Source organism: Hoplias malabaricus, chromosome 6 (genome assembly GCF_029633855.1).
Source record: "Hoplias malabaricus isolate fHopMal1 chromosome 6, fHopMal1.hap1, whole genome shotgun sequence".
Classification (NCBI taxonomy): Eukaryota; Metazoa; Chordata; class Actinopteri; order Characiformes; family Erythrinidae; genus Hoplias; species Hoplias malabaricus.
Window position 1 is genome coordinate 24,888,649 of NC_089805.1, and position 15,115 is coordinate 24,903,763.

A 15,115-nucleotide genomic window follows, 5' to 3' on the forward strand; every position below is an offset into this window, starting at 1 on the left:
TTATGTAACGATAGAAATCAGAACAAGCATTATTTTCAGATTTTATAAAAAATTCTAAATGAATGTATGGAGCCCCTAAAGTGACATGGTGGGTTTATTTAGCTAGTCATGACCACTATATAGTATTTTGAGGCCACAAAATAATATTTTGAAGCTTGGACCAAGGGACCTGCATTTGCAACACACACACGTTTGATTGGCAAAGCAGCTGAACAACCGCACAACTAACCTTTGAGATTAAGTCTAACACCGGATTGCAGTTGGTTAACGTTAATGCACACTGCTTTGAGGTTCATGGATAACATGGAAAAGCAGTGTGAATTAGAGAACTTTCTCCAGGAGAGAGATATGGAGGAGACTCAAAATAATAAATAAAATAAATAAATAAATAATAAATAAACCCACCATGTCACCTTATGGGCTCCGTACGAATGCTAGTTAATGCTAGTTCTTGTTTCATATATTATACTTAATGATTAATTGTGACATTACCTAACCATTTAATATGGCTTATCTTTGTGTATTGTAAATTTAATGTACCCTTATTGTAAATTGTTCCAGAAATTTTTAGTATCACACAAAATTTGTTACAAGTCCAGCTGTCCACTTTATACGGAGGGTTAAAGTAGTAAAAAGTCAGTATTACCTTTTAACAGCCAAAATGTCACGAATTTTACAAAACTCCAAGCCCCGTGGGTATTTAACAAAACAGGATAACTAATTTAGACAGATAACTTTAAAATTGTCCATGAGGAATGTTCAGCTCTTCTGCAACTGTACAAGCTTACTTTTAGGCTTAAATTATATGTTTAAACAGAGAAGTCCATACTGCTCTGCAAAGTTTGGTTTTCCCACCTGAGCTAAATGTATATTGTTAGTTAATAATCTTGTAGTGATGTGTCGGTCGCGAACGAACCGGTTCAAAGAGCCGGCTTTTGTAAGTGAACGATGAGAGCCGGTTCCCGTCTAAGACCGAGCCATTTTTTTCTAAGGCTTGTCATTCAACCAATCAGAGAACAACAATCAAAGCTGAGACACTTGGTTTTCCTGAATGCCAATCTGCCTTCTAGGGCTGCAACAACTAATCGATTAAAATCGAGTGTTAAAATAGTTTGCGACTAATTTAATAATCGATTAGTTGGGTCTAAGTTATTATACACATAGGTCCCGTTGCTACACGTGACGAACTCTGGAAGAAGGGTTTGAAAAATGGCGGAGGCGGTCACAGCAGAGGATAATGTTAGCACAAGCAAAGAGAAAAATGTACGACCCCAGTCATCAAAAGTATGGGAACACTCTACAGTAACGCCTTCAATGAACAGCGTTAGGTGCAAAATGTGCACAGCTGATCTCTCATGGCACAGCAGCACAACATCACTGCATGAGGCACCTGAAAATGAAGCCTGTTGGAGCTGTGTGTGAAAGAGACGAAGTATAGTAAATCAATTCTACTTTTTCTCTCACTAAAATGTTACTAGCGCCTGCTACAGTAGTTAAACAACATTTGTTTTTCTTAGGAAATTGATACTACACTCGCGTTTAGCGAACAAGCCTTAGCTTCCCCCCGAGTTTTCTCTTCCACCTTAAATGTGTCAGCTCGACCAGCAGTTCCAAAACAGGCCGTAGTTTTAGTCAAGCTAACGTTAGTGACAAGTCTTTTTTCTCTCACTCAGTGTCACTAGAGTCTGCTAGATTAGTTAAACAAGATGTCTAATTTTTAGTAAATTTATATCACTCTTGTATTTAGCGAGTTTTCCGTTCCACCTTAAATGTGGCGGCAGTTACATTCAGAGTTTAAAAAAATCAATCCAAGGATTTTTAAAAATGATATATTTAAAGCCTTTTTCAAGGTCTTTTCTGACTGGCGTTGCGTGTTAGTGTTTGAGTATCACAGCCAAGTGTATATTACATTACATACACTGTTAAATATTGATAAATATAAAATTAATGTAACGGTTGGGTTAATTCTTCATGTATTTTTTTAATAATGGTAGGTTGTACAATTACAACATTAGTTCTCTAAAATCTTAAATATCTTAACACCATCTGATCATATGTGTTAGATGAAATTCCCTTTTATTCTCAGCCCATGGCATCACCAAATATCCATTTATGTAATTTCAATTTACCTGCATTGTTGTCTGTACTTTAGATCAGTAGTTATTGACTTAAAAAAGCTGTATGTTCATATCTACACTTTCTCTCACCTCAGATAAAAACAGTCCATCATTGCAGACTATGTTTTAAAGAAGATCTGCACACCACAGCAAGCAGCTGTTCTCACTGATGGTATCCTGAAAATGCTCATAACAGACAGGAAACCAAATTTGGCTTGTCTTCCTTTTTAATCCGATTAATAATCGATTAATCGAAAAAATAATTGACAGATTAATCGATTATCAAAATAATCATTAGTTGCAGCCCTACTGCCTTCCAAAAATAGTTGAAGAAAATGTTAAATCAGTTAACTGTTTGTTGACAGTTGCGGTTGTTTTAATCACTACCGTGGAATGCTGCAGAGTATTTGTTTATTTTATTACCCAGACATGGATGATAATTTAATTTAATAAGCTATTTTGTAATACCTACCTTTTGGGTTCCATTGGCTGTATTTCAGAGTTTACAAGTGATTTTTTTATTAAGGTGTTTAAATAAAAATCCAGTTATTTCTACAATTGAATGTGTGAGTACAATCAGTGAGTTATTACAAGACAACGATAAAAACAATTGGCCATTGCAACAGTATGGGGGGGGGGTGTCAATAAATATACAGTAAAATCAACAATTATACTTGCTGTTCAAAACAAGTTTTAACTAGCCACAAAAGAGATACAGTCAAAGTTTTTATTTAAAAAAGAATAAATGCTTCCTGCAGCTATGAATTACGCCGGATTAGCATCATGGCTAACTTTAACAAAGTTAGATGGAAGCTGTAGCTGAATGTGCTGCTTTTGCGGTTCTTTCTGACAGTATACGCACTTATGTAGTACAAGTTTGAGAAAAAGGACCTCTGAAGCTACATTAATATCAACTAATCTCCATTTTCAGTTGAAATTTCAGCAGCAGCACGTAGCTTCAATGTTTTAAAAACGTGTATCAAGCTCAAAAATGTCATACAAACAAATGACACACCGCACTCTTATGAAGGCAGGGGCTCGAGTAATGTACCGAGGCGCAAAGTTAAATTGCGGTATTCGGTATTCGTTTGAAATTCAAAATCCAGCATTTGGGTGTCAGATACCAAAACGTATATTCACCCGTACAGCCGCAGATTCGTGAAGCCAACAGATTACATCTACATCATTTATTTACTGAACTGTACTTGCTGAGATTAAGCCAGAAGCCAATTGTTGCTCTTTCTGACCCTGCACCCAGCTCCAGCGTAGGGACCATCGTAAAATTACCAGAAGAAACGTATAGCGTTTAATGTTAATATAACAATCTATTAATCTCTCACAAATTTAGAAGTCACACCAACTAAGAAATGTACCATTTTGTTCCTTACATACTACAAAGATTATTTTGGTGAAAAACAAATTCATTATCCAAATAAATCTGTTAAACTATCTAGTTATTGGATAAAATGATATCAAAACAACTTAAAAACAGAAATATGTGTATTCTTTATATACTTAAAAGCATATTTTGGGGAATAGGGAAGTTATGCCCTTAAGTTAGGTATGCTTTCACAGAAAGGGATTACCTTGAGACATTGGTGAGCACTATGATAATCTGTAAATGAATGCTGCTGAAGTGATCCTACCAGGAGGTGTCAGTGTTTCAGTAGTTATTGTATTGTACTCAGGAAAATGGAACAACACAATCTTAATGGAGATAATGTGAGAGCTCTCATCCCATTTGTAATATATCACATGGGCATTGTAGGTAAGAACATAACTTTCCAACTTATTGTAAGATAGCCTATATGCCTACAATTACTTTATATTGATATTGTAAATATAACACTGTTATTAATGCTTATAAATCTTTTCTAAATCAACATACATAAAAAACATAGATTACTCCAATTTTAGCACCAACAGAGAAGATTGCAATCCATGAATGTTGAAATGTTGCCATTGGTATGCCACGTGCCACTGCAGTATCTCAGCTGTAGAGCTGATCTTTACAATTTGCCAAAACTCTCAAAGATGATAAAGTTGTCAGAGGTTAATTATAGCAACCCAATATCTATAACTTAACAAATAGACTCTGTACACCAGAATGTGCAGAGAACAATTACAGGTACTTTATTTAAGATTATGATTTGTGTAATACAAGCAGGCTTGCCATTTTTAGGAAATGTCAAGAAACTATCCATTATTTCAAACTAAGTGAAAGTCAGTCATAGAGAAGGCCTGTGAAGCATAGAGACTGTGGTAGATTTACACAGTGTCTTAATGGAATGAATGGTGAATGGAATAATATTTATCATGGATCTTAAATTTAAAAGTACAATTTACCAATTTGTGTGTTTAGTTTATAAACCGAGAATATGGATTACCAAACTATGGGCACAGATTTGACTGGGATCTATAGATCTTGCCTTTGGCTGTGTTCTTCTTTATAATGCATGGAGTCAATGTTGGAGAAAATGTCACAAATGTCTCCTGGAATTGACTTGAAGGGTAAAGCCAACGATTGGCTTCCTGCTTCCTTGCCGTTCAGACGCTTTGCTGCTTAGCTCTGCTATCTTCTATTTCTTTCCTTTTATTTTTTCAAAACCGACTTGTTTTTCCTGTGATAGAGTATCTGAGCTTTTAAATATACACAAATCAGCAGCACTACGAAGCCAAAACTGGATATTTTCTGCTTTTGATACTTTTTAAAGTAGTGTGATTGCTCTAGGAACCAGGACTGTTCCAACAACCAGGATATTTCATCAGGCTACAGTAGAAGAAACTTGTGAAATGCCTCTTCATTTTGTTCAACACATGTGCTGTCAGAATTGCTACGGACTTCTACAGAGAATGTCAGCTTTGGAAAGGGATTTTCGGAACCTGTTATCAGAGTTTAAGGACTGGCATGTCGGACCTGCGCGAGGAGTAACAGTGAGTGGGAGTACGGGCAGCAGACAGTGGGCTGAGGACCTAACGGAGCAGCGGACAGTGGAGGGACACAGATCTAGACCAGAGGATCGAGTAAATGGCAACACTGCTGTGAGTACAACTAGAGACGGGCAATGGGTGCAGATTGAAGCTAGACCCAAGCGCCGTGCTTTGTATAGCTCTGTAGTCTCGTCCTCTACTCCTGGTACCACAGCTGGTCCAGGGATTTCAGCTGCTAAACCTAACACTGCTGCTGAGAGAGCACAGCACAGACCCAAACCAGAAAACCGGTCTTATTCACTGCAGCTGAAAAACAGGTTTGAACCACTGCATGCCCTTCGTGAGAATCACAAACGCAGTGAACACAGCACAGAAAGTGCCAGAAGTGTCAGTCAGTCTCAAAACTCTAACAAACCTACTGCAGACACCCTGATCTTTGGAGATGACACTGTTAATGGGGTAACAAACCCAAAACTCATAGTGAGATGCGAGCCAAACATCACCGTGCCTGAACTTACTGCAAAGTTTCCAGCTGTACTGGCTGAGTACACCAATGTGAAGAGGATTATTGTACACGTTGGAAAGAATGACACTATCAAGCAGGAGTCTGAAGTTTTAAAAAGAGACTTTAATGACCTCATTAACACACTCAGTAGGTTCAACATACAATTTTTCATCAGTGGACCTCTACCTGCAGGAGGCACCAATATGTTCTCAAGGTTACTGGGATTAAACACATGGCTACAGAACAGCTGCAGGTCAAATGGACTGAACTTCATTGAAAATTTTAACTTGTTTTTTGGGAAGAGAGAACTTTTTAGGAGAGACGGACTGCACACAAACAAGAGGGGTGTTAAACTTCTGACAGACAATCTCATTTTCTCAGTGTGCAATCTATCTACTTCTCTTGGGGGTGGCGCATCAGCATCAACATCCAGGAACTCTCCTGTACAAGCTGATGACACCATGTCAGAGCCGGAACATCCTCTCTCCACTGAGGACGACCTGAGGGAGCAGCAGACACTGGACATGAGTGGCAATGACCAACTCTATCAGCTGCCAGAGACACCAAAACCCCAAGAGGAATCCTCCTTGTCCTCTATCTCCCCCCCCACATCACCCCACCTGAACCTCCCAGCAGCCATGGAGAAGCTGGTTTCGGCTGGGACAAGGCTGTCACTTTCCCTGTCAGCCAGCCCTCAGGTGCAAAGAAGAACCACCCCAGCTTCTACTCCACCATCATCTACTGCCACTTCTCCACTGCAGTTCCCCAGACTGTCCCCTAAGAATAATCACACTCCATCACCACCTAGAGCACCTCAACGGAAAAGACAAGCTCCTCAACCCCCGGAAAGGCAGCTTCGCTCACGGCCCCATCGCCAGCAGGAGCTTCACACAGCTTCGTCAGCTGATAAGGGCAAAGAAAAGTGATGTTTTTCGGGTCCTGGCTGCTGCAGTGATGATGTCAGCAGTATATGTTTTCAAAACAAGCTTGGACCTTTGATGCCTGTAATCTCTCCCATTCCAGTACTTATCAGAGAGAGAAAGAACAGAGAGTTCAGGTCAGATTCTGTGAATGTAGCCAATCTACAGCAAATAAAATGTGAAACAGAGATTCTGTGGCAAAGTGCACAAGTTACTAAGTTAGCTCTTCTAAATATCAGATCTCTCACAAACAAATCACACTTATTTAATGATTTTATTACAGCACATGGGCTTGATTTTATACTTTTAACTGAGACTTGGCTAAATGAATGTAGTGCTGCAACTGTTTTATTGGAGTCGGCTCCTCCAGATTTTCATTTTTTAAATGCATCTCGTGCCAGCAGAAAAGGTGGAGGTCTAGCTGCTTTGTTCCATGGTTCTTTTCAGTGCAAGCAGTTATCATTTGGAGACTTCACAACATTTGAGAATCTCTGTGTAGTTTTGAAAGGGACACCACAGATATTACTAGTAACTGTCTACAGGCCTCCGAAGTACAGCGCTAATTTTATTGATGAATTTACAGAGATGCTGTCCTTTATTTCTACAGACTTTGACCATTTTGTTATTGCTGGTGACTTTAACATACATATCGACAATCCCAAGGGCTGTTTTGCCAAGGAACTACTTGCCATATTGGACTCTTTTGGTCTTTCACAGCATGTTACAGGGAGTACTCATTGTCATGGTCACACGCTGGATATTGTTATCTCAAAGAGTCTCAACATATCAGTGACTGTGAAGGACGTCGCACTGTCAGATCACTACTGTGTGTTCTTTGATATGTGGGCCTCACCAGTCATCAGAGATAGAAGAGTTTGTGTCAAGAAAAGGATTATAAAGGACTGTACAGCTACACTTTTCATGAGTAAATTGTGCACTACACCATGTGAACGATCCAACTCTGTTGATGATTTGCTGAATAGTTTTAATACAAAAATTGTCAGTGTAATGGATGAGATTGCGCCAGTTAAAATGAAGGCCTTGTCTTGCAAACAGAAAGCACCATGGAGAAATGCTTCTGTTGTTCAAATCCAAAAGAGGGAGTGTCGCAAGGCAGAACGCAGATGGCGTAAAACAAGTCTTCATATTCACAAAGAAATCTACAAAGATAGGCTACGTCAATACAACGCGACAATATGCAAAACACGACAATCCTATTTCTCTAGCATCATCAACAATAACACTAACAACAGCAAAATCCTCTTCACCGTGGTCGACAGACTTACTAACTCACCCACACCAATGGCCCCTGAATTAGTATCAACTGAGAGATGTAATGAGTTTGCATTCTTTTTTAACACTAAAATCCAGAATATCAGACAAGCGATTAGTACATCTATATCCAACAATGAGTCTGTACCCTCTCCATCACCTCATAAAAACTCCTTAGTTAAAATGTCAGAGTTCAGTACTGTTGATAGTAATATTTTAACTGACACAGTTAATCATCTCAAATCATCCACTTGCAGTCTTGACACACTACCAACCAATTTTTTAAAGAGTGTGTTTCACACTATAGCACCAGACATACTCCACATTGTAAACACCTCACTCATGTCGGGGGTTTTTCCGAGCTCACTAAAAACTGCAGTTGTAAAGCCTCTTCTAAAAAAGAAAAATTTAGAATCTTCTCTGATAAGTAACTACAGGCCAATTTCTAATCTACCGTTCATGGGCAAAATCATTGAGAAAATAGTTTTCAGGCAAATCACTGGTTTCTTGTCCATGAACAGTAGCCTAGACAAATTCCAGTCCGGGTTCCGGTCTAATCACAGCACTGAGACTGCTCTAATCAAGGTAATTAATGACATCCGCTTAAATACAGAGGCTGGAAAGGTATCTCTTCTATTACTTCTTGACCTTAGTGCTGCCTTTGATACCATTGACCATAAGATTCTTATAGATAGACTCGCAAACTGGGTTGGACTCTCAGGAACAGTCCTGAAGTGGTTCATTTCTTACCTGGAAGGCAGGAACTACTTTGTAGAAATAGAAAATAATATTTCAGAGAACATGCCAGTAACCTGTGGTGTCCCCCAGGGCTCTATTCTTGGTCCACTTTTATTTAATTTATATATGCTTCCTCTTGGCCAGATTCTACAGAACTATGGGCTGTCCTATCACAGCTATGCAGATGATACTCAGATTTACATGGCCCTGTCCCCAAACGACTCTGGCCCAGTTGACTTATTAAGCAAGTGCCTTGAACACATCACAAACTGGATGGGACACAATTTTCTGCAGCTGAATAAAGATAAAACTGAGATTATACTATTTGGGAATAGCACTGAGAGACAAAGATTGGCTACGTATCTGGACTCGAGAGCCCTCAAATCTAAAGAACTGGCTCGCAACCTTGGTGTATCAATGGACTCAGATCTCAGTTTTAGTAGTCATATTAAAGCGGTTACTAGATCAGCATTTTACCATCTTAAGAACATCAGTAAGATTAGAGATTTTCTGACTAAACCAGACCTAGAGAAACTTATCCATGCTTTTATTTCTAGCAGGATTGATTACTGTAATGGTCTCTTAGCTGGACTTCCAAAAAAGACCATTAAACAGCTTCAGCTGATTCAAAATGCAGCTGCCAGAGTTCTCACTCGGAGCAAAAGAAGAGATCATATCACCCCCATCCTCAAATCCTTACACTGGATACCAGTCTGTTATAGAATAGACTTTAAGGTGTTATTACTGGTTTATAAATGTCTCAATGGGGTAGGACCAGCGTATTTATCAGATCTGCTACAGAGATATGAGCCGAGCAGAGATCTCAGATCTTTAGGAACTAGTCAGTTAGTCCTGCCTCGGGTCAAAACTAAACATGGAGAGGCAGCATTTAGCTACTATGCCACTTTTAAATGGAACCAGCTGTCTGAGAATATTAGAAGTGCCCCAACGTTAGACACATTTAAATCAAGACTTAAAACTCTCTTGTTTGAGCAGGCTTACAGCTCAGTTTAAAATATTCTGCACTTTTCTGTAACGGCATTTTATTTATTTTATTTCTTTTCATTTATTGTCATTTTAAATTGTTTTAATCATTTTAATCATTTTACTCTTTTTATGTAATTGTCTTATTGGAATTTATGATTTTACTCTGGCTTTTAATGTAATTTCTTTTTCTGTAAAGCACTTTGAATTGCTTCTGTATGAAAGGTGCTCTATAAATAAACTTGCCTTGCCTTGCCTTGCCTTGCCTTGCCTTGCCTTGCCTTGCCTTGCCTAATGTGTTTGACAAAATGTGTAAAAACTGTGTTGGACTGAAATCAATTACTGCATCTTTAAATTACAGAAATGGTCATTTCAAAAATATAAACGGACAGCAGTGCAAGTAACTTTTTTTTTGCCCATTTTGTAAAGGTGTTTAATAATGACACTTGTGTATATGTATGTGTCTTATATTCACAAGCTTCAGAGATGCCAAAATATCACAGAGGAAATGGAGCTGCACAGGCCGATCTATGGACAATAGTCAGATGAGTAGATTCACTTGTGAAATCTTTCCTCTCAAGTGATATATTAAGGAAAGATACTACATTTAAACCCACTATCTAGTCAACATTGGCTATAAAACTGTTTGGGAATGATAATTAACAAAAAAATGTGTGGAGCTGCTATCGTAGAGATGTAAGAAGAAAGGTTGAGTTGCAAAACCAACTGAAAGAAGACAGTTATGTCACAAAAAAATATATATACACTAAGAATGACAGCAGAAACAAAATGCAGAAGGATTTTTCTAAAATCAGTTCAGATGAAAAAAAAGGTTACTTCAGAAACATCTGTATGATACATCAGGAAGTGATTTTGCAGAACAGAGGGAAGTATCATGTAATCTGAAAAAAGATTTGTCGCGACACAGAAGAACAGACTAAGACACTGAAGAAGAGTCACTGGTCATTGGTGCAAAATTCTCTGGATTCAAATATTACCAGAGTGATCCAGAAACATTAGGCATTAAAAAGACATAAATATCAATCACACATCACACGAAAAAGACGAGTACAAATGAATTATGTTTTAGATGAAAAAGCTTTAACAGGATGTAAACATGGTGGATCAAAGTGGAGTGAGGAAGATATGTCAGCGCTATCAAAGGGTGAAAGACCAGATATGTTAGCAGCTGGCCTGCGTTTAGCTCACATGAATGCAGAAGTAACAAAGAGCAGCAAGAAGTTGTCAGCTGGCAAAAAAACAAATGTCAGAAGACATAAAAAGGTGCCACCTGCTCCAACCAGATTTACCATATTCATAAGTCCAAAACACTGGAGAAAATGTCACCCATGAAAAGCTTCCATTTCACTTACAAGCATGTGTGTGTTACAGGTAGCAGAGAGAATCATGCTCCCTATTTTGTAGTCCATGCAGTTTGCAAATTCTCCACCTGTAAGGCAAGGTGTACTTTTATAATGCAGAATAAGCCAACTCAGCTGCAGTCAAGCATCACGATGATCATTTGTAATAGCAGGCCTATACGTCGCAATCAACATATGGAGAGGAAAAATAGATAGAGCAGTTCTTCATGGAGTAGGTCATTAACACTAAAAAAGATTAAATACAACACCAGTTCAAGAACTGGTCTCAGGTTACATTAAACACATTCTTAATAAAGATGTTCTTGAAGTTCGAAAAGATAGACAGCTACATGAAAATGTTCTGAGGGAATTGTACCTCACAGAGAATGTGACAGCAACTTTTACAATACACCTGAATATATTCAGCATCTGTAAATGAATCCCTTTGATAGTCACCTGTATACAGATGTAAGCATTGGTGCAGCACCTTAGGAAGAGAACACCTGTCTCACCTTGTCTAGATGCAACTGGAGGAGTAGTGATGAAAATATCTGAATAATGCAAAATAGTTCTGTATTATTCACTCATATTGGCAGGAAAAAGTAGAGATGTTTCTCCCCTTCCAATATGTGAGATGCTTACAAATGAGCATTCAGCCCCCCAATAACATTTTGGCTAATGCAGTTTTTGCTTAAGTTATGCAAGTATAGCAGCCTCAGACCTCAGGGTATCGGGTATAGACTGACTACAGTTGGGCTTTGATTCAGGCTGTACTTCTGGCATTCAATGGGGAGAGCATCCATGTGTACCAAGAAAGAACACATGCAATTGTCAAGAAGTAAAAGACATGGGCAGAAATGAAGTCCTTTACAATTTTGCATCTGTGCTCTTCCCATGTTACCATGCTCAAATGGCATTGGAAGGAACACATGATCTGCATGTGATATTTTCAGAAACTTTTGCAGGGTTTTTGCTGGCAGAGCAGTCCAGTGAAATAATCAAGATCTGCTTTGAATTTCTAAAGGCACTCATTGCCAATGACAGAATAGAAGTATTTGAAGACAGTACAGAAACAAAGAAATCCAAGATCGGGGATGGTGACACTGAGATGAGGTCAGCCAAGACTATTTTGGACAGGTCCCCTTATTCTAAAGAATTTTGGAAGGTGTTTGAGGAAATCAAAAACTTCATGGAAATGGAGAAAGATGACACTGAAAAGGAAAATTCCTACCATTGTAGTGAAATCGTTGGCTTCCTTTTGGACAATTATGTACAACCCCAATTCCAATGAAGTTGGGATCTTGTTTAAAACATAAATAAAAACAGAATACAATGATTTGCAAATCTTTTTCAACTTATATTCAATTGAATACACTACAAAGACAAGATATTTAATGTCCAAATGGGTAAACTGAACAAAATAGCTATTCCCAGAAGTGAACCAAAACCAGGAACATCAAAGGCATCTCCCTCTGCTTCCATTGAGTCCATTCAGTACAATTACAAGTATGCCCAGTAAACTGACGTCACTAGCTCATATCCACACTTCACCAATCAGGAACGGTTGTTCAGCTGTTTTTGACTTTTGTGCGTTGTGACTTTTGTAATTTTCAATTTTTTTATGTAATACACGCAAGTTTTTATCCACACAAATCTGCTTCCTTCAATTTACCTTATTCAATAGTGTACATCATATAACTGATATTTCTTATATAGTTTAGGAAAAATGGGAGTGGGCTTTTAGCTAAATATGTACTAAATTACATTGAGACTAATTTTTGACATTTGTTCAACCACAATTTGGTGTCTTTGCAAATGAAGTGAAGCAAAAACCTATAGGTGCACAAATTAGTTTTAGAACAGAGGGGGAAATGTGTTTGTGTTATTTCATACTTTATAAAGGCAAAGTTTCTGAGGGTTTTATTCATCTAGAATCAGTTGAAAACATATTTTAATTTAGTAAGTAAATTTGAATTTAATTTAATAAGATTAACCCTCTGGTGAAAATAGTATTTTACATAGTATGTAAAATTATAACAAATTAAAACAGTAAAATACATGCTCCCTGTTCATTATTAACATAAATAACATATTGTAGCTAAAGAAAAAAGAAATAAAATATATTATTTTGCTTTCTAAAACATAAAAACTTAAACATAAAATTCTCCAATAGGGGTTGTTTCAATAGGGCTGAAGGGTGTTGTTTAGGTTCTGGGGAATTTTGATCTGAAAGGCACTTTTCAATCCAAAACTTGGTGTCTGTGAACAAAGTATTTTAAAATGTATTATTGGCAATATATTGGTTTAAATATGTAAATAATAATATTTAAAAGCAACAAGCACGATACTCTGATAAACCAACTACACGACTCAACAACAACAACAACAAAAATAATAATAAAGGCAACACTTAAGCAACACAATTTAACTCGAAGTCAATCACACTTCTGTGAAATCAACATGGGGATCGTTTCCCAAAAGCATAGTTGCTAACTACGTTAGCAGCGTACATAGTTGGAACGATACAGTTGCGATGCAAGTGTTTCTCAAAACAGTCGTTGGAACTATCGAGGTAACTACATTGGTAACTTGCATAGTCCGAACCACCGTTAAACAACACAGGGGTTTCTCAAAACCGTAGTTTCACCAAACATTCGCAACACTGTCATTGAGTTGTGTAGTAGGAACTACAGCTTCAGACCTGTGATTAGAAACTTAGTTCCTGGTGACTATGTCATTGATGACGGAAGACACAGTAGAATTAGGGTACTGTATAGTGTGTGTGTGTGTGTGTGTGTGTATGTGCAAATCATAAATAAAATAATGTAATGTTTTAATGTTTACCTAACATTTAATACAGGATGTATTATATATACCTGATGTTTTTGGACTATGAATGACCATTATGAAATACATTGTGTGAGCTTAGATATAAGTTTTAATAAAATGAACAGGAGAACAACACTTAAGGATTAGCAGCTTTCATTCCCTCAACACTGTGTTATGGTATTGTTTTCCAGCAATGATCAGTCTCATCTCGTCCCACTTGAAACAATAATGACATTACATGTTTAAGTTATATGTTGGGGATATAATAATTTTAATGTAGTAGTTCAAGATGGATTTGATGCATCGTACCACGGGTTCGTTTCCCATACAACGACGGAGCCTAGCATTTAACTAATGTGGTACGATGCATTGTTAAACTAACCAACATCTGAACTCCAACAGTTTCCCAAATCCGTCATACTTTGTTAGTACCACAGTAGTTTGAATCATGTTGGTTTAAACCACCGTAGCCTGAACTACGATGGTTCCAGATGTGTTTGGTCTGGCTTTCACAGCAGGAAACTTGCAAAAACTCACGCATTTTGTAAAATTATGCGAAAATATGAGAGTTGTGACCGCAATTACTCATACTGTGATCATATATAATCAGCAGCAAAAAGAATAACGTTACTTTAATTAAAAATAAATGCATATTTTTAAATAAAAGAAAAGAAATAACAGTGAAAAAAACAAAGATTGTTTTGTAACAAAAAAAATATTTCAGCGTATGTATCACTATAAAAAATAGATATTAAATGTGTTAGAAAAGTTTATCAATATGACGGCGAGAACCCTCAGCAGTGTTTCTCAGTGGCGCAGTGAAAAACCTGCATTTCTGTGCAGCACAGAGGTGGGTTCGAGACCCAAGCGTTCATTGTGTTGTTTTTATTACAGCAACTGAAGCTCTCAGTGATGAAACATTCATTCACTTAAGTATTGTAAAGTATTCTGTTGCCTCTTCGGATGTACAGGGGTTGGACAATGAAACTGAAACCACAATAGACCACATTTAGACCACAATTATTCATTAGTATGGTGTAGGGTCTCCTTTTGCGGACAATACAGCGTCAGTTTGTCTTGGGAATGACATATACAAGTCCTGCACAGTGGTCAGAGGGATTTTAAGCCATTCTTCTTGCAGGATAGTGGCCAGGTCACTACGTGATGCTGGTGGAGGAAAACGTTTCCTGACTCGCTCCTCCAAAACACCCCAAAGTGGCTCAATAATATTTAGATCTGGTGACTGTGCAGGCCATGGGAGATGTTCAACTTCACTTTCATCTTTCACCAGTCTTGCTGTGTGTATTGGTGCATTGTCATCCTGATACACGGCACCGCATGTGTTTCGTCCTTCTTGGTGGTATGTTGACATTACCCTGGATACCGTGGCTCTTGATACATCACAAAAACTTGCTGTCTTGGTCACAGATGCGCCAGCAAGACGTGCAGCAACAATTT